This window comes from Varroa jacobsoni, unplaced genomic scaffold (genome assembly GCF_002532875.2).
Source record: "Varroa jacobsoni isolate VJ856 unplaced genomic scaffold, vjacob_1.0 scaffold_98, whole genome shotgun sequence".
Lineage (NCBI taxonomy): Eukaryota > Metazoa > Arthropoda > Arachnida > Mesostigmata > Varroidae > Varroa > Varroa jacobsoni.
This window is the reverse complement of record NW_019213000.1, coordinates 149,239-168,674: the sequence shown is the minus strand read 5'-3', so window position 1 is coordinate 168,674 and position 19,436 is coordinate 149,239. Positions and strand designations below refer to the sequence as shown.

At 40.0% G+C, this 19,436-nt stretch overlaps 1 protein-coding gene across 1 annotated transcript in view; it reads right to left on the bottom strand.

The window, feature by feature from the left end:
* LOC111264645 (very long chain fatty acid elongase 7) overlaps positions 1 to 2,455 on the bottom strand; it is a 41,855-nt gene extending 39,400 nt beyond the window's left edge. Inside the window, exon 1 of the mRNA XM_022840708.2 lies at positions 1,804 to 2,455. The gene's annotated coding sequence lies outside the window, so the exon portion shown is untranslated. The remainder of the gene's footprint in view (positions 1 to 1,803) is intronic.
* Positions 2,456 to 19,436: the final 16,981 nt, after the last annotated feature.

Sequence of the window (19,436 nt, the reverse complement as noted above, 5' to 3'; positions counted from 1 at the left end):
CGAAAAAAAGAAACCATTCTTACCAACAGCTTGGGTCTTCTGAAGTTAATAATGATTATGAAGCTATAGTAGATGCAGCAATTTATAAACATGTCCCTGAGTAATTGTATCTATAAAGAGAGAGAGGGCGAGAGGGAGAGAGAGAGAGAGAGAGAAACTTCTAGAAACCAAGTACTCAAAGAAACTTTATATGGGGTCTAAAAGCTGAAACTATAGTATTAGCTTGATAGGTAATGTCTGTCTTTGCTGCTTACTTGTGGAATATGCCCGGTGGCAAAAAACAGCTTTTCCGACACTTTTATTCGTTTTTTTTGTTAGGACATAAAAAATGCCGCTCTCATCCAGATCAAGAGAGTATGTATAGTGAGAGCTCTATAGCTAAGACTATTATTCAAAGGTGGCATGGTAAGTTTAGAAATGGCAATTTTTTTTGTTTATAGAATAAATTCGGCCCCACTTTTCAATTTTGACAAGGATCATTATAATAGTTTTTTGCAGGCGCATAATTAGTAGATATGTCTCGGGCCCTCGACTCTGGGTTTTACACGAGTATGTATAATTGAACCGGAAAAAATATTTGCTATAAATTTTTATGAGACAAATCAAGTTCTGTGATCTTGTTATGCTATTGTTTGACGAAAACTAAAAAAAAATCGAGGGTCAAAGAAAATTAATATATATCAGATGAGCGCCCAATTAGCTTAGGAGGAATATTGTCCAAAAGTCATCAGTTAAGATTATTTAATTTGCAATGTTTTGTCCAATATCAGAGTACAGCCATAGACAAGCAAGTGTTTGGCAAGCATTAGTGGACTTACCAGAACGTAAACTATCCGTTCAATGTTAATGTATACGAAATGTACTAGTCTAGAAGCAATGGGATTGTCGACATTATGGTTGTCGTTTGAAAGCTTTTAGATTATCTAGCTGACAAATGTTCACCTATTAGTCGACACAGGTAACACCACTGGAGAAACTCTGTCATCGTATTTGGATCATTTATTTGTCCGAAACGGTCCTAGGTATTGGACACGTTGTACGGATTGTACGTCAACAAAAACTCGATAGATAGCCCGATTTTCCATCATTAGTGAAATTCAAGTAGCGGCGCGGGCTATTCAAATCGTTCCTTTAAATGTCTGTGTATGTCCGTTTCAACCAGGTAGTTAACTGAAGAATATTCCAATGAACGGAACACGCTGGTACCATAACAGTCATATAACGATCGTTCGTGCAATTTACACAGGTATTTCTTTGACCTTCAAAAGAGCAATGTGATTACAGAGAACAACAACATCGTATAACGGTCATCATCAAATGAATGGTCAAACCCACTTTCTGAACCGAACGTACCAACGCAATGCACCAGACTCGGTGGCCCCTCACAAATTCCTCTATTTATTTATACTTTTATTACCATTATTATTATGTTTTTAAGCAGATTATAATTGTGTCCACGCTTCACAGCAAAGCCAGTTCAGCTAAATTTACTTAGCGTAGGTGTTTTAGCGCCATTTGTCTAATCGATTGCCTAATTCATCCAATTTGTGTGTGTTCGTGTGTAACGCACCAGATCTGGTGCTCGATATTATCTGCGATGATGTCTTAAAACATTACCAAACTATCAGTACAAGCTGTCGTTCCAGATCGAGATAAGGTAACACCAATTCAGCTAGCGCTATTATGCGCCGCCGTCTTATAAATCTAACCCTCCCCCTATCTAAACAGTTGAAAGAAATCCCGCGCACAGCTTATCTTTAATCATTACAATCGTCTAGTTCACATAGATGGTCAAGCACTTACCGGCTATGCAGCCGATTAAGTTGTCACTGTGAAACGCAAGAGTCAAGCTAGTTCCGCTTGAAGACCTGCTGCCTCGCACGCTGTCGTAAATCCGTCTTATCCGTAGATTGTTGCCACCTTCTGTAGGGTTTGCGCTTCTACTTCCTTTTACTCTTCTGTTAAGTGGAAGCTTGGCCGATCTCTCATCACCTCATCGGGCAACTTAACCCTTGGCACGCCGTATTAACTATAGGCCGTTCGTTTTACACGCGCACTTCTTTCCTTCGTACTACCGCCCAATATGAATATTCACTTGCACGCTCTCGTCAACTGGCACACGCGATTGGAACACCACGAATTCTATAAGGCAGCACTTGTCTCACTAATTGATCGCAACGAACCACTCTGAGAACTCTGAAGAGGTTTACAAAGCAGGTGGAGCTTGGACGGCGCGTACAGCTGACCGGCCTGAGAAACAATAAGCAATTGGAAACGGCGTGGCGTCCTGCGTGCCACGAGTCGACCCTGTTTCAGATGGGACGTGTACGTTCTTCACCAGTTGTACGACGAAACTTGCAAGATCTGCACCGTGAGCACGATCACGACTGACGGAACTATCAAAGCGCTCAGTCGTTTGGTCGACCTGTCTGTGTGTCGGCGTCTCGAAACGACCGCCGCCGCGCCGCCGCCACCGCCGCCGCCGCCGCCGCCGTAGCAACGCAGCGGACACCTTCACCTAGCGTTTAGTTGGATGAACCACTAACGCCAGCAACTCAGCTGCTGGCGCCATCGCCGGCACCATTTCTCTTTCACTCCCTGACTTCCCATCCCAACAGAGCGGAAAGCGTGTGTGTTCATAACAAGCACGCTGTCAGTCCTTCTCACTCTACTCCGACGCCGCTGCTGTTAGCGGCCGGTGTTGAATGATTGGCTAGAGCTGCTGGCGAGCAGACAGGCGCGCGTGCAACTACCGTCAGCGATTTACTGTCTGTAGATCTGGCAGTGGAGCTGGCCGTAACATCCGCGCCAACGGCGGCAACGACTGACGACAAGAAAGTTCGCCGTCGTAGAATGGACGAGAGTGCGTGGACTCACGGATGCCTTGATAAGCACATGTGGGCTTACGAGCATAAGCAGTTCTGCGGTTATTCATACGCTGGCGAGAAAAACAACTCTACCGAGGGTTAGCAAACGTTGCTGGCTGCAGCGAATCCTATAGCAACAACAATCACAAAGTGGCGCGGATACAGACACTGTAGTTTTGGTAGCGCTCGACGCTCTGAGCTTCTACTACGATTAACATGTTACCACTATTAAGTGCAATTGAATCGTTGCACGACAGAGCATGATCATGTTTGTCGTGCTTGCATCCGAACGACGACATGACTGTCTCGTTACTCTATAGTAATCCCTTGAAGAACGTACACCTGACGACGAACGTGGAGGTGTTCTTTGGACAGAGAAATAAGCGTCAATCGTCTGCCATACTTCAACTTAACCCGGCTTTATCTGAATGAACATGACGAAAAACAACACAGTCCTGAATTCGGCCATGTACCTTTGTATTCGGTCAATGCTGGCTGTTGTCGCAAGCGTATTAGCCCACACACACACGCACACACACACAATCACTGCAGCAAAACCTGCAAAAAAGTAGAACAGTTCAACTTCAGTAAAAGTGTTAAGGGTTATTATTATTTATCTGCTTTGCTTTTTAGTTTTTCCCCATCGACGTTTGTGAGATAAAATAGTGTTGGGTTGTTTCCTTTGCTTTCATTAAAAAGCAAAGTAGATTTCATACTATACAACCAGGCAAGTAGGCTTCCCAATTCCGTGGAGCTGTCACCCGCGTGATAGGCGCGTTTGCTGGGGTCGTTTGTTGGATTTACGGATATCGGCAATTGTTGCCGTCGAATCTGGACGGACGCAATTTGTGGCTAATAGTACCAATATTGTCATCCGCTTGGACTGTGGTATGCCAACTGGAGGCAACTGAGCTTGAGTGCCGTTTAGGGGCAAAAGCGCGCGCAAAGTGCATACATGCGAAGACGAAAACGCACCGTCTACCCTTGCGAACTAACATAATTGTGTAGTATAGATTGGAGCGTTCCAGACGCCGCTAATGTCATACGTAATAATAATAAACAACATAGGCCTTCTGTTTTGCCTTTTAATGAATATAAAGCTTTGGCTGAAACCTTTCCTGGCTCCAATGCCCGCTGCGTCGCGTTGGCAGTGGGTCGCTGCGGTGGACAACGCGCGACTAGCGAGTCGGGGCCGGTTAAGAGGCCAGTAACGATTTGCTCCTAACAATAATCTGGTCTTACTGTGTTTGAAAATGTTGAATAATTATAGTAAACATCCAATGGATTTTTATAGGCCTCTGATTAAATATGTGTATATAACTGAATCAAGATCGAGGAAGACCAAGTTTTCTGGCAAATTCGGCTGCTTCCGCTCATAGCAAGGGGATCCACCAGGAACATTTTGCATGAATGCGAACGCAGCACCAGATGGCCGGGAGGCCCTTGCGCCTTCGAAACCTTAGGAGGTTATTCGGCTACGCGTATCCTACTTTTATATCTGGCAACGACTACCGCATTTCAGTTAGCTTAATCAAAAATTTTCGACGTTAAGCTGATGACCGCTGGCTCGAGTGTACCAAGTGCGATGTACACAATTTTGTATCGATAAAACTATACTTTATTTAACTCTAACATCCACACTAGATTAAGGAGTGCAATAGCTGTTATTACGGAAGCACACAAATGTAGTATTATGTGATAGTCGTCAGGGAATAATCTATGCTGTCATCTTTTGCACTTTCTCCGTGTGGTCCTTACGAACACGTATGTAATTGAGCGTACGAAAGACCGATACTTTCGGGTATTATGGCACCATAATGCTTTTCTGTGAAATTTTTGTGGGAAGCTAGCTTCAGCCTGCAGGCGTTTGGGAACTGATGATCAAAACCCTGTAGATGAAACATTAGCTCAACTCCTTTTAACACGTGGGCTCTTAGTAGTCCCATAGTATGTAAAGTGATAACATAAGTATTCAGATTCCTACACGTCTAAATACATATCCTGCGCGCACCAGAGCGCCGGGGAAAAATAGGCGCAGTTCCAGAAGTTCGTTACCCATTCCAGTTTTTGTGTGTTTACCACATCCAACTAAAACTATTGCTCAACGGTCTTGTCACGTTATACACCGTGACACCTCAGATAACACCCGTTGTTTGAGAAAGCAATGCATAGAGAGATAGTTACTCAACGAATCAAACTGTTAGGCACTTAGACACGTTAAAGTCCTTCAAATCTCAATCGGACCATGGATTAAAATGGGGCCGAAGCAGCCAGCCAATAGTGAGGTCTTAGCTAATATTCAGTAAGATAGCTATTGGCGTTTAGTTCTATGCGGGGTTTTACCTGCCAAATGCTGACGAAGTGAAACGCACGTTGTTAATATGTTGTCCAGCAGAAACATGAACCAGGTGCCTCGAAGTAGCGCGTTCTCCCTAGTTATTTGTAAAGAAACGCATGTTTTTTGGGGTAAAAACCTAAACATTAAACAAAAATTAAATAAGCCTGTTGTGTCGTAAGAAGGAAATAGTTCCTCGTAATATATAAGCACTTTTTATTTGTGCTTGATTCCTGTTCTAGTTCCGTACTAAGTAGAGCTCGGACACACTCAAAGCGTAAATTGGGACTCAGAGTGAAAAATCCTTACAAATTATAATCCCAGCTTATGCAAAGATCACAAGCTAAGTATAAGGTCAAAAGACAGTGTGCATATCGCAAAAGGCAGAATTGCTCTGTCCATTTATAACCCTACAGAACGAGCTGACTAACTTTATCCTGTGCAAGAGGACCACACGTACCTCTTACGTATTTCTCAACAGATGAGTTTGTCAGCATATGCGCTAAAAAGATCTTGATTATAATAGATATATTTTATTGTTTACCACTCATTTTTTATATTACATACAAAAAATTACACTTTATTGTTATTAACAGTTGCGTTTGTTGATTGAGAATATTGTAGAGCTAGTGTGGTGCGCTGTCAATAAAGCTTAATTTAAACTTAAGAGTATGGAATGACAAAGGACTAAAGAAGAATTTGCGGCTGGGCTATAGTACTGCTTGAGCAATCATATCTAAACAAAGCCGGAGTAACTTTTATACAGAGACCAAGTGACGCAAGCGTAATTTCGTTTCTTCCTTCAATGCGGGGTATACCATTATTATTGCATCCGATACTTTTAAAAAAACAGGCAGAAAAACATTACGTCACATCCTTTCATTGTAATAAAAACACCATCTTGATAAATCGCATTTCTTGCATGAACTCAAAAAGATTCTGCTTTCTACGAGCACAGTTTCATCGGAAAAGTCCTCTCGCAATAACAGATCTTGCTGGATAATGAAGAAGGCATCAATCTATCTGGGCAACAGTGACCCAAACTGGCCTTATTAATTGTTGTAAACCCACTTTTTTTTTCTTACCGAACAATAATTATTTGATTTCTCTGTCTCAAGGCAATTATTTTTCGCAATACTTAGCTACATTTAAAATCTGAAAATCTCATCTTCGAGAATTCAGAGTTTGTATATGTTCATTAGCTTATCACCAACTATGATTCCAGCCATCTCGTTACTTTCGGTGATTGCAGACGACTGCAAAGGTTCCATGTGTGAACGAAATTATCAAAGTCTTATTTTCGTAAGTATCCGCTCAGACAATCGGTAATCGATTAAACCTTCCGGTTGGAAAACTCTATTCTACCATCGTACGGCACAGCTTTATCGAAGTCGAAAGAACATGGTGTTTTTGTTGTCCACGTGGCAGGGTGATGGATTGGATGAAGTTCTCGCCGATCTAAAGTTAGATTCATTCTTCCATGATTATTGAGTTTTGACAGGTGACATCCGAACATCTCGTACCGAATATTATTATCTCGAAAACGCTTGGTCTGTCCTTGGTTATGCTAACGAAGCACGCACTTCGTCCTTATTTTTCCTGCCTTTATCCCCTCAGCCCCGGTTACTTCACTATCTTCGGTTTAAAGAAACGTTCGCCTCACTCGTGCAACTCAGGTAGCCCGTAACGCCGTTTTGCCGTTGAAGCAGGGTCAGCTGAAGCTCTAACTTGCCTATACGATAGCAGAATTTGCGCAATATTTGCTCGCTTCTTGCATGACACTGCCATATAAACGACAGAGGGCAGGAGCGGCTCTACGAATCGGACGCTGATAATGCTACGTGGTACAATTCAACGACGGTCTGTCCGTAAGGGGGCACTAGCGTTATTTTTTGTCTTCCCCTTATTCGTATTGCTAGGCGCTTTAATTAAGGCCTAAACATGATGCTTGACTAGAAATGTAGTTCCGGTAGGACCGGATGATATAGATCAAAGTAAAATATGTCATACAAATGTCATTTACTTCGGGTGGGGAGGTGGGGGCAATGAGAGATTAAAACGAGACGGAAGATCAGCAGTAAGGAGTTGCTACCGATCATGAACGCTTCAAGGTAACGCGTGACTGTGAAGCGACGTCGATTATGTATCGATGTTACGTAACGCCGAGGCAAGCATATTTGTAGCATTACTGCGAACATCCAGAAATAATTGTATAGGAGACCATACGTAACAATCGTCATGAATTGTATAATATCTATTTTCTCAAGAATGTATAGGTGTAACGCAGGCTGCCGAACAAATTAAATATATTACCACTATCAGCCCCACTATTATACCCTAACTCGGCTGTAGCTAAAGTGGGCTACTCAAATTTATTGACTCTATGATAAGTCAATAATGGGTGGTGTGGCTGTTGTAGTAAACCATTTGCTCTTTCCGCTGTAAATTATCAACGCGGCTACCAAGTGTCTTCCGTTGTCTTCGTCAACGGATTGCTTCGCTTTACTGACCTGATCACTGCATACGCATTAATGGTTCATCCGACATTTCGGGAGACGGCCAATTCTCGCTGTATCGCTGTCGCTACGGTTACTCCCTGTATCGTTACTCGATACACTCGCTGTCCGGAAGCTAAATTCGCCCGCCTCTGACTGATCGGTTTCTATTTTTCGATGCCCCATCGATGACGTCAGTCGTAAATAAGTCGCTAAGCTGCACGGCCGTTACTGCCATCTGCCCGCCAACTGCAGTCATGGCTGCTTCTGCTGATTTCGACAACAACAATGATTGAGAAATAGTCAGCACTGTACACACAAAAAAACGTAAGCGGTGGCCACGCATGCAGACGAATGAATACCGTACGAACGATAGTTACAAGGAACATTATCTACTAGCATGCAACTGCCCCTGCTCTAGCTGCTGCTGGCGACCCCACTAGCGACTATCTCGTCTGAACCGTACCGACAGCGAAATACGCCAGTGCTGTTGCCGTTGTCTATAGTTTGCCCCGATAACACCGCGCTTCGTATGTAATTCTGTGGTTCATTTCATTTAGGGACTGCTAAAAATAACGAACGATTCCTGGATAACCTAAATATCGTTGTTACATCACGGTAGCGTGCGACGTCGACACCGGTCATGATATTCGGCCAGTGTGATCCAATTGATAGTAAATGTGTGTAGACTACCAATTCCAGAGAACGCCGATACAAATCAGATAGAAGAACACACACAGAAAGCTCGTAAATGGACAAATTAAACCATCGCCCTCGGGTGGTCGGACCCCACCGCCCGCTCCCCAATAATGTTATTTCAGTGAAGTTTATATTGCTCATTAGTTTTTGAGAAAATAGTGCTATTGCAACTTAATCGCGACAGAAAAAAAAATATGTACGAACGCACAATGGATAGAAGATAAAAGCCAACTAGCAGAACTGAGCCGTTCTGGGAATGACGAATATGTCGTCTCGCATTTGGATAAGTAGTATCATATATGTATATATGCATATATGATGCAACAGATCGTATTGTATTGGGCATTGATGATTTACGCTACGTCTAATTAAAGCCCATCGGTGCACGCTCGAGGCCGCTGGCCGTGTGGTGCCCATAGCCATTACTGATCCCATGTACTGTATGTTTGTAGCTTCCCTGAGGCGCTGGGTCTGTTCATGCGCCACTCCTAGTTATAGCTCGGAATGAGAACCTTCTAACTGCTAAAATAACCCAATTAGTAATTCATAATCGTAGCATTAACAATGACAATGTTGCTGTTGACGATGCCGATTATAGCATCGCAGCCAATATTATAATATACTGAAAAACAAAACAGCTTAAATCTTATAGAAAAGAACAGAAATTGAGTAAATCACCAACTGGTACAAAACAGTTACGAAGTAAGTGAAGCACAGATCAATCTATATACACATCGAAGTTACTATTTATTCCCATCTCAAAAACATTTGACGTTCACGCACATGGGTCAGGCAGAAGTACGCATACCTGTGCTTGTACGGCACAAGTAAAAAAAGACAACCCTTTAGAACCTTAGGCTCGCGAATGTGCCTTCGGCGTGACTCATTTTAGCCCTTACATCACTGAACAAAACGCAGTCACCACCAACAAAAAGCCGAGCCTTTTCATTTAGTGAAGAGATTGTGTCCAAATGAAATTGGAAAAGATAATTCGATCGTCTGAGATTCTGCAGCTGTGTCGCTGATGCAACTGCTTTGAAATCCTAGTAAATAATGATGATTATTATTCAAACGGATAATTAGGCCCGAAAAGTTGTCGTCCCGTGTGAAATGGTAAGAGTTCGCTGCAGGCTGGATGAGACGCAAGACAAACTACAGGACTTCTAAAAAAACGTGCACTCTTCTATCGTCTTAACGTTTTTCAATATTGCCTTTTATTTGCGTAATGACGTTATTAATTAGCTCGCTTTTTCATTTCAATTCTTCTGTCGCACTGCTAACATTTCTAAGGCAATCTGTTGCTTCCATGGAATACTTTTTCCTGGCGTTAGATAGAACCTGAGTTGAGTCCGCCGTCGTCGTCATTAATGGTCAACATTTGTCTGGGTTTAGCTGAAAGGGTAGAAAATCCTGCCAAGGACAATAGCATCGTTTCCGAAACACTAACCAAATCATTCTTTGGGCGAAAGTCCTGAGTGGCACACATTTAATGAACACAATGTCGTCTACATATCGCACATCTGACTAAATGATGTTTTTTCTTTTTATAACTAACAATAGACCACAATCTGCGGGCTGAAGAGGAGCTATAGCCATTGTTTCGAGAGAATTTCTCATTTGAGAATAATTTTAACAGCTAATAGCCCATAGAAAAGCCTTAAAAATCCACGCAGTCTAGAGTAACGATTAACGAATGTTTAATATGCCGGTACTCTTAATGAATATACTGGGCATCATGAAGCAAACAGGACAGAAGAATCACATTGTCGTACAAACCCAAGCCAGCGTTTAGAAAGTGTGTTACGCTACTATGTATTCATCCATTACGAATAATCTCGTCGATATATAGTAGCGTCAATAAACATTTACTTCAGCGCCATCAATGGTGCAATCAACCAACTTTCAAGACCGACAGCCTCGTCTTCCTTACGGAGCAAAAGCTCGTCGAATGTTCAATAACGCGCGATAATTACCGAGGCAATGATGGCAGCATCGGTAACGCGCTCGTGCAGACCGGCGGCCGCGGAATCGAGCCCGAACCGAATTATGCCTCTCTTTGGAGAGGGTTAAACTAATTGGACGATATAGTTTCCGGTAATGAACCTGCCCTTACGAAGGCGCTAGCTTCCTTTTGGCTCCCTGTCGGTGTTCGTTGACGCCTATCATTGAAGCTTCCAGTTCTGCTTCTGCGGCGTACACCTGTTGCAGTACGGTGATCAAGATCTTGATGACGGGGTGCTGGCCGTTAGTTACGAAACCTCGGATAATAGTCTTGACTGCGACACCGTCAAGGGCTCCTAGGGGAAAAGCCAGGGTAAGAACGATTATAACGATCTAGCAAGACACTCAAAAGCTTTCTATCCGTCCGTCGTATCCACTTGTGATCAATGCCGTTCTCAACCGTGAACCGCAGGTTTGATTTTTGCTATAATGTTTACTTTTGCAATGCATCAAGTGATTTGTTATCGAAAAAAAAAAGCTGTATTACGTGTTGATCGAGACTACCTTTAAAACCGATAGCAAGAAGGACCCTTCATAACGAACCTCTGCACAATTCGATGGATCCTAAGCGAGCTGTGGATATCTCTCTAGACAGACAGGTAGAAATGTTCTAGATCCATAACAAACACGAGGCTATAATCGTGAGTTGATGTGCGAGTGTTCGAAATAATAACGTTTAAGCCATTTCTAGCTGTCTATTTCATCTCTGACATGATATGCGAAATATAAAAAACAAACAAAAAAATTACATCAAAATATTGTACGAACGAATTGTAAATGGACCGTGTTCTAAATTGTAAATAATGAAACTCTTAATATCTTTGCCAAGGTTACAAATCGTGATTATGTCATATGCCTATACGATGCGCAGGCACAATAGCGAAATAAATATTAAAAATTGAATAAATTGTTCGTAAAATACCCAAGGACAAATAGGCAATCATACGCAATATTGATAACGAGAAGACACGTTTCCAAAACGAACTTGCGATTAATAAGATATATAAAATTAATTGTACTTTGATACGTCAGCACGCATCGAAACGAGACAGACTGTGTTGTAATACTTAACCCGACCGGAGGATCGCGTTTATATGAGTCATGAACAAATACCTATGTATTATAGATGCTACGAAGAATTATACTATCACGTGTTGTTTTTTTGGCTTAACCGAGTTCCTGTACGAATATAAAATGTAATTGTCTGCCTAAACTGCTGAAGGTCGATTAATAAACCACTTCGCATGATCGTTTCCTTTTTGAGGACTCTAGAAACACCTTCAGCTTAACATTGTTAGTTTCAATTTCGTATTGGATTGGAAGCTCGGCCAACTTAATTTCCTTAACTATAAGTTTTCAACAAGTACAATGGGAAAATTGCCGGTGTAATTTTCTAATATGATACTGTCATTAAAAATAGTTATGACTTTAGATAAAAACACTTAACATGTAGCACTTAGTAGATTACGATAAATGTATTTTCACCCAATAGAGCTCTTTATGTGTACCAATTGTCTCATTTCCCACGGCAGCTGGCCCGCAAAGACCACGTAAATGATACGGGTCATCGAATGATGTTTCGTAAATATAGTAGCTGGAAGCGGAACAGGTCAATTTTCCGTTTTCAATGTACCCACTCTCGTTTGTTGCTGATTCTTGCGTTCGCATTTAAAAATCACAAGGCAAAAAATCTCCATCCAAGTAGACTAAAAGCCAGGAGCAACTGAATATCTACCCAAAAGCAAAACTTTGTTTTACATTGCTGTGCAATTAAGAAGACGCTGGTTTAACAGCCGTTGGTTGGTTTTTTTCAAAAGGCAAACTGTAACCGGCCGCAAAAAGACCCTAATAAATAGATAGGCCGAATATCCTCACAGAACCTTTCAGTTCAACATGGAACCAAGAGGCGGCTGATCTCCTAGCAAGATAGCATTGAAAAATGGAAGTAACCTGCAATCAAAGTAAGCCTCAAAGGAAAACCCCTAATCGATTTTATTGACATATACAAAAACACCGATTGCTCTTTACTATATGAGTAATGTGTTTGTGTTTATAGAGAAATACAACCGAATCGTAGGAACGTGTAAACAAAAAAAAATGCAACTTTTTTTTTAACATCTAGCCGTTTATAGACGATTCGTTCATCCTAAAAAAGATCGCTTTGGACGGTATTATATGGAACGGCTCATTGCCGATGTTCACTATTGATTTGTGCTACTTTACAAATGCATTCCAGTGCTCACTGTCGCTTCTGCATTTATTTCCTAGCATCTGCCGGTATATTCTTATATTTTTTAACGTTTCACATTTTCAACCGTTTCAAAAAGCTGTTATTAGACGCCATACAAACCAAAAATTCGTCTTATAACGATTCCACATCTATATTTTCCGAGAATAAGTGAACCCCCTCTGAAGAAACATGTGCACGTACCAGTTGTTTATTACATATGGCCTAGTTCTTTGAGATAATTTTTTTAATCAAAATAGTCCTCAAGGAGCACGGCAAGCGTTCAACATAGGTTAGAAACACTTGAATGGATCGCAATGGATGATTTCGTATTTTCTGCCTTTGGTTAGACGTAAGCATGCCACGAAGTGACATAGTTCAAAATACCTCAGAAGGTTCTGCGCAGCCGATGTAATTAAACTGTACGATATGATTAGAAATGAACACCTGCCTGTGCTGTGATCTATTGAGAACCTGAATCGTCTATGTTAGGGGTTGTCAATTCGAAAAACCAATGTACGAATTCCATTAATTATCTTCAAACTTCTTTGTAGGCGAAACAGTTTATACAAGCTCATGAAACCATAGCGCTGCCGCCAAACGAAGGAGATCTCAGGCAGCGACATCGATCCACACATCCTAGGAGGTCGCTTTTGATTTTCTCGTTATTATTATTACTATTATCAGATCGTTTACTGTGAAATGGTATAAACATTATGGTCATATTTCTATAACACGCGCTACACAGTTATTTTTTTACTTATTTTTTTTTTCGTATTTGAGGTACATTTTTAGTTTTCAGAGTATGAAACCGTTCGCTGTATTGTCTCTCGGACCTCTAGCGGACGGGCCGTGGAAAGGCAGCAAATAGGAGTTCCGTACTGGAAGAGTGTAACAGCGGAGACAGCTCATCGTACAAATATTATATCCGGTGAAAGTTCTACTACAAGTTATTGGTCTGAACACTTCGGGGCAAAAAAATTCAACTGAGGAATTAGTTTTACGCAGTACACTTTGTCAAGCCTCTGGTGGAAGCCGATTCACTACACGAGTGTTAGAATACAGGTTTAGTAGGTAAAAATAGCATAAACGTTTATTTAGGCCCAGTTAATAACAAATCGAACACATGATTTGAACGAAGATCAAGAACAAGAGGCTTACTTCGCCTTGCTCCAGCATTACAATAGTGACCCATTCGTGCACCGAATTGTAAGTTATAATGAAAAATAATACTTCTCTCTATGGATGATGTAACTAGACAGGTGGAACGGTATCCTCAGAAATATACTACTACAAATGTTTATTACGTCCATTGGGTAGGTTGTTGCAGGTTTTGTCTGCTACAGCTTCACGAATATTGCTTTGTCGATGAAAATTTTTAGGGGAAATGATAAGACATCCTATTGTACTACAATGCGTGTCTTCGCGCCACAACAGTCACGACTGTAAAAGTGCAGGTGTTCCTGAAGGTTCTGTGCCGTCCATTACGCTTACCATACATGGTTTTCACGTATTACCATTTTTACAGATAGAAAACTATTTATCTAGTTCTCTTCACAATACGTGAAAGAAACGCATCTAACAGCAGCTGCACATAATTATAAACCTGGCATACCCAGTTAAGGCTGTCTGCATATCTGTTTAATGCTCATAACGATATGGTGTAGCAGAAGGAAGTTCAATCGTTCGTAGTTAGCTTCGTAATAGAAGAACGCAGGAATGTAAACTCTGATATCGGGTTATATTAGCCGAAACGGCAGAGGTAAGGCCCGCTTTGTCATAAAGAAAGAATCACTAGTATATATAATATAATAAACTAGAAAATATAATGTAATAATTGTCTATAGATGATGGCTGTAGATATATTTATTATTTTGTATAAAGTTCTATAAAGTATATTTCGTTAGAACGTGTAGTGTTAAGAAAAGTAAAAATATGCTTCGTCACTTTTTGCACGTAGCGTATAGCGACTCCATATAGTGCACGTAGGTCCGGGATATTCAGCTTTAGACTAATAGGTGACACCTGTAATTGACTTCTCCTAAAAAATAATGTAACATAAGATTATTTCTAAAGCTATAATTATAATCAACCGGTTAGGCAACTGGCATTTGTGTTCACTATATTGACCGTATGTACAAGAGAATTGCTAGATTATGAACTCTGTAGCCTTGTTGTTTAAGGCTATCCTCCAGAATCTTCAGGGAAATATTTATAAGAGCAGTAATAATTTAGATTTTAATAATTTTAATAATTTAGCGATTTAGACTGTGGGAACGAGCTTGATTTTTTAGAGAAAATGACGATACTAATGTAGGAATCCTTGCACAAGAACCTTGAGCTGTCTCACCAATTGACATGATACATGATGAAAAGCGACCCAGGGAGGAATCAGTCGCAGTATTTCAAATTCCAAATATGTTCGTCAAGGAAAAGGCGGACGCCTTAACCTTTGATTACGAAGGACAACGAGAAGTAACCTTCTGAAGCAAGCTATATGTCACGCAATACGGCACTATCTTTGAGCCAAATCTTTGGCTGTTCTAGGAACAGTGCCAGGTGTTTTACGCCGTCTACGATTGATAGGGTAATACCGATCAAATAAATCCGCAGTCAAAAATCTACATTCGACGCAGTTCTTCCTCAGGCTACGCTGGTTTTACAAATTTTTTTTCACCCTTGTCGCGATGAATATGATGACTTAATCGTGTTCGACTAGTTGTACTAATGGCCTCTGTCGGTGGCAATGCTTCGACACGCAGTTTAGAGCAAAACTCGACACACGTTTGTGCTAAAGACAAATGGAAGAGTACGTTTTTACCGTAGAAAATATGAAACAAGAATAAACCGATTATACCGGTATCCATATTACGTCGATAACAACACTGGGTTTATAATGACAATCGTCTTTTGTGTTTGCTCTACTTGGACTATACAAATTTATCAGTGAGGTCATAAAACTGCGATAATTTTTTCCCACAGTAGCGTACGATCCTATGAACAAAAGCAAATAAACTATAGCGTCTGCTAATGACTAACCATTATACAGCACTATTCAACGAGTAACGTGCATTGTTTGGTGAAAAAATGAAGAAAAAACCTATAGTGAAAGGACATACATTTTAGGGAGCTTGAAAATGAGCTCTGCCAGAAAACAAGCCCGCCCTTTTTATAATATTTAGTTTAAGTTAAAAATATTAATACTATAAATTATGGTTCAGTATTTAAATTTATATTCTCTTCATTTTATCTTATCATTGCTGCTTACATCAGCTTTTTGTGTGAAATAAACCACTCGTCGCTCCAATCACACGCAACGTTGGATATGTAGCAATAATAAAAAACACATTGAGTGACATCAACCATATTACGCCTTATTAGCAAATATATTGCAAAAATTACAAAGCCTGATGAAATGACACTGTACAGTATAATGCTAATGAAAGCAGCCTGTAACGTATCGTATCAGCAGATCGTCAATGAGAGGAAAGGAGTGTGGGGTTACTTCCGAAAAGCAAATCCGTATGCAACTCAATGCAAGCATTCAGTACGAATGATTTTCGTATGGTAACTGATTGTTGCGCTAAAAATAACTTCTGACAGATTAAGTAATCGCATTCGATTGCGTAAGAGCGAATGGCGTATATAAATGCCATCAAGATAATCTTGCCAACCGATGGGTAATTGATGGCTAAAGAAATTATCGGTGTGATGTCTTATGACCGCGTGATAGTCGCAAGGAGAGCACAATTAATGATGAAAACTAAGTAACCTTGAAAAGTCAAGAAATACGTCAAGCTGAGAGTTGATTAAATAACTTTTTATTCATATTTTTTTTCTATTTAATAGGATATTTGATTTGCCTCAATCGATTCTAGATTTTAATTGCCTATATTTGGGTGTCGTCATCGACTATTCTTACACAGGTAAAAATAAGATAATAACTATTACTAAAATTAAGATTGCAATTTGGAGAAAATGTTATAGAATTAACACTCAGGAAATAATAGATTTTAAGCATACGCATTAATCAACGAGCCTAAAAGTCAATTCAGTTATTTTAGATTTTTTTAAAATTCTTTTTGCGGTCTCCTGATAATTATAACACTATGTAACTAATACTATGTAAAATAAGCGTACATTGATTGCAACGTCACTTTAAATAGAGCTTAATGAGCAAATCTATATTTTGTATAGAATTTATTCCGGATGAACTCAACACAACGTTACATGTAATGAATGCAGCCCGTATCTAAGTTTTCATTGTAGTAATGGCCAAAAGTGCTTGGTTTCGTACTGCCAAACTGTTGTTCGTTTCACTAGCGAATTCAGCCTATTATGTCAAACGCAATGAAGTAAAGAAATAATTTTAAGAATTTTTAGAATTTTTAAGAATTTTGAGACTCGTGACGAGTTCTATAGGTTATATATAAATATCTTATATCAATAATCAGCGATAGCCTCGTATCATTCTAGTCAGGAAAAAAGCCACGAAACTAATCGAATAAATTACGATACGAAAGATCAGACATTTGAAAGCATTAAGCGACTTTAAGCCATGGCCTCTAAGGCATGTTCAAACATTGCAACTATAGATATGTGCATTCTATAAAAGTAAAATATAGTATTCTGACACAAGACAAATAAGCTTCTTCAAATGGAACTAAATACAAGATTTTATTTCATTGCTTATCGGTCCCTCTTCGACTTAATTGCTAACAATTTACGCGCATCATTTTGGCGGTACGAATTTAAGGACAATCTGGTGATGTGTCCTCTTGAAAATACAAAACCAAAGAGGATTGATAAAAAAAAAAAACAGGTTTGACGCTGAAATAGTTCAAAACGTGGCAAATAGGTTTACCAATGTTTTTAGTACCGGGTGACTGCTACTAATCGATGTATGGTTATTCGGGGAAACCAGCAACTGTGCTAGCTACATCACTGAAGATAGCTCTCAATTCGTAATCCTAATCTTGTCTATGTAATACTATATGAAGAAAGATATTTTTAGCTATATATGTATATATATACAGTTAATTTTTCTATCCCCACTAAGGAACTAATTTTTTTACTTCGTTTGCAAGAATTTGACTACCTTGCTTAACTTGTTTTTTGAGGAGCTGCAATTCATTATTATTTTCACTTCGAGTACTGTAAATCATAAATTTTCTGCTACATTATCTTATCCAAAAAAGTAAAGCACATTAGATTTCAACTGAAATGGCACTACTGATACAACTGAAGGACTATTAAAAATGTTTATCTTAATGATGATGTAACATGGGATAAAATTAACGAATACCAAAATCGTCAATAGCAGCAACTTGATGAAAAGATATGAAAAATAGGTGTTTGTTTTCGCAACAAAAATAATTTGCAAAATGGCGCAATTCGAAATTTGGACTGAAATATTTTTTTATAATAAAATGTTTCTAGCCACCCTGATAAAAAAGAAAATGCAGTGTGTTACCTGTCTTAAGTACGATCGGGAAGTCGTCAATCAAGAAAGCAGGAGTAGCGAGATCCGTAGGGACCGCAGGATTGAAGATTGCTTAACAATTAGATGGATTACAACAACGACCAAGCCCCCAAACTCACCCGTCTAGTTGACGAACCCTCGCGATTTTCCAGCGTGGTCAAATGCTCAGCATGTGAAGCACGCTCAAGTTACCTCAACATAATGTGTAGAGATTGTGAAAATCGTAGAGGTGACGGGCATTGAAGTGATAAATAATCTAGAGTCAACCAGGTACGTAACTATCCTGAAACGACAACTTGTATAAGGGAATTTTGAGACAAGAAAAAGACCAGGTAACGCGCAAAAAGGCACGAATTCTAGTTCAACTGAAGGAAAACAATAGGTAGTAGAAGTAGTCTATGGGTTATGTTACAACTGGAATTGCAGTAGTAATCGAAGTAAAGACTCATGCGGTGTTTTTAAACATACCGCCAAATAAACATAGGACGGGAAAAAAACTGAAGCTGCTCAAATCGTCAACATTATAATACTGTAGGTGACGCGAGCACCAAAATTGGCAGCACGAAGATTTGCTGTTGATTCTTAAAATTGAACTTAGACCTCGCATTATTTGGATTATGCGAGCATCAAATCGTACTAGACTGGCCAACACAAACCGAGTTGTCGTTTTACAACCTGTGGCGAAATAATCAAAAATGCTATCTCAATTTTGATAGTACTAGATGCACAGTGAGCAATTTCAATGGCTAGACTAGTGCTCGCTCCTGATTTCCATCTAGTCAATCTGGTGAATGCCGCAACGTGACATGTGTATCTCGTGGGTAGAATTCGTGTGACTTTTTTTTAATCTGCCTATAATGAACGTCACGAATATTGACATGACGCTGAGAATAACATTATTAAAAATGTTAAAAAAACGTCGCAGCCCTCGTAAAAAGTCATCTTTGTTGGCATGCTAAAAAGTTTATCATAGTCTCCTTCACAAACGGGTATCTGGACACGGTATTAGCAGAAGCTTGTGTACATACAGCTTAAAAGCATGACTGAAGGAGCAGAACAGGTCAAATAAGAAACTGCAGCAATTCTTCTACTTCAACATTTACTGAGTTCTGGGTACCCATTTGGTCGACCAGCTAAGCTGCCTGTCGCATACACACAATAGCGTTTTGGCCGCGTTTTATTAAGCGCCTTACACGACCATTTATATATATATATATGAACAAGCTTATGTACTTAACACTTGCCAAGTGCGGTATTCAAAGATAATATTAGGCATGGTAGAATCGGTACGCAAGTGAATGAGGCACTACAATGGCCTACTAATACCATA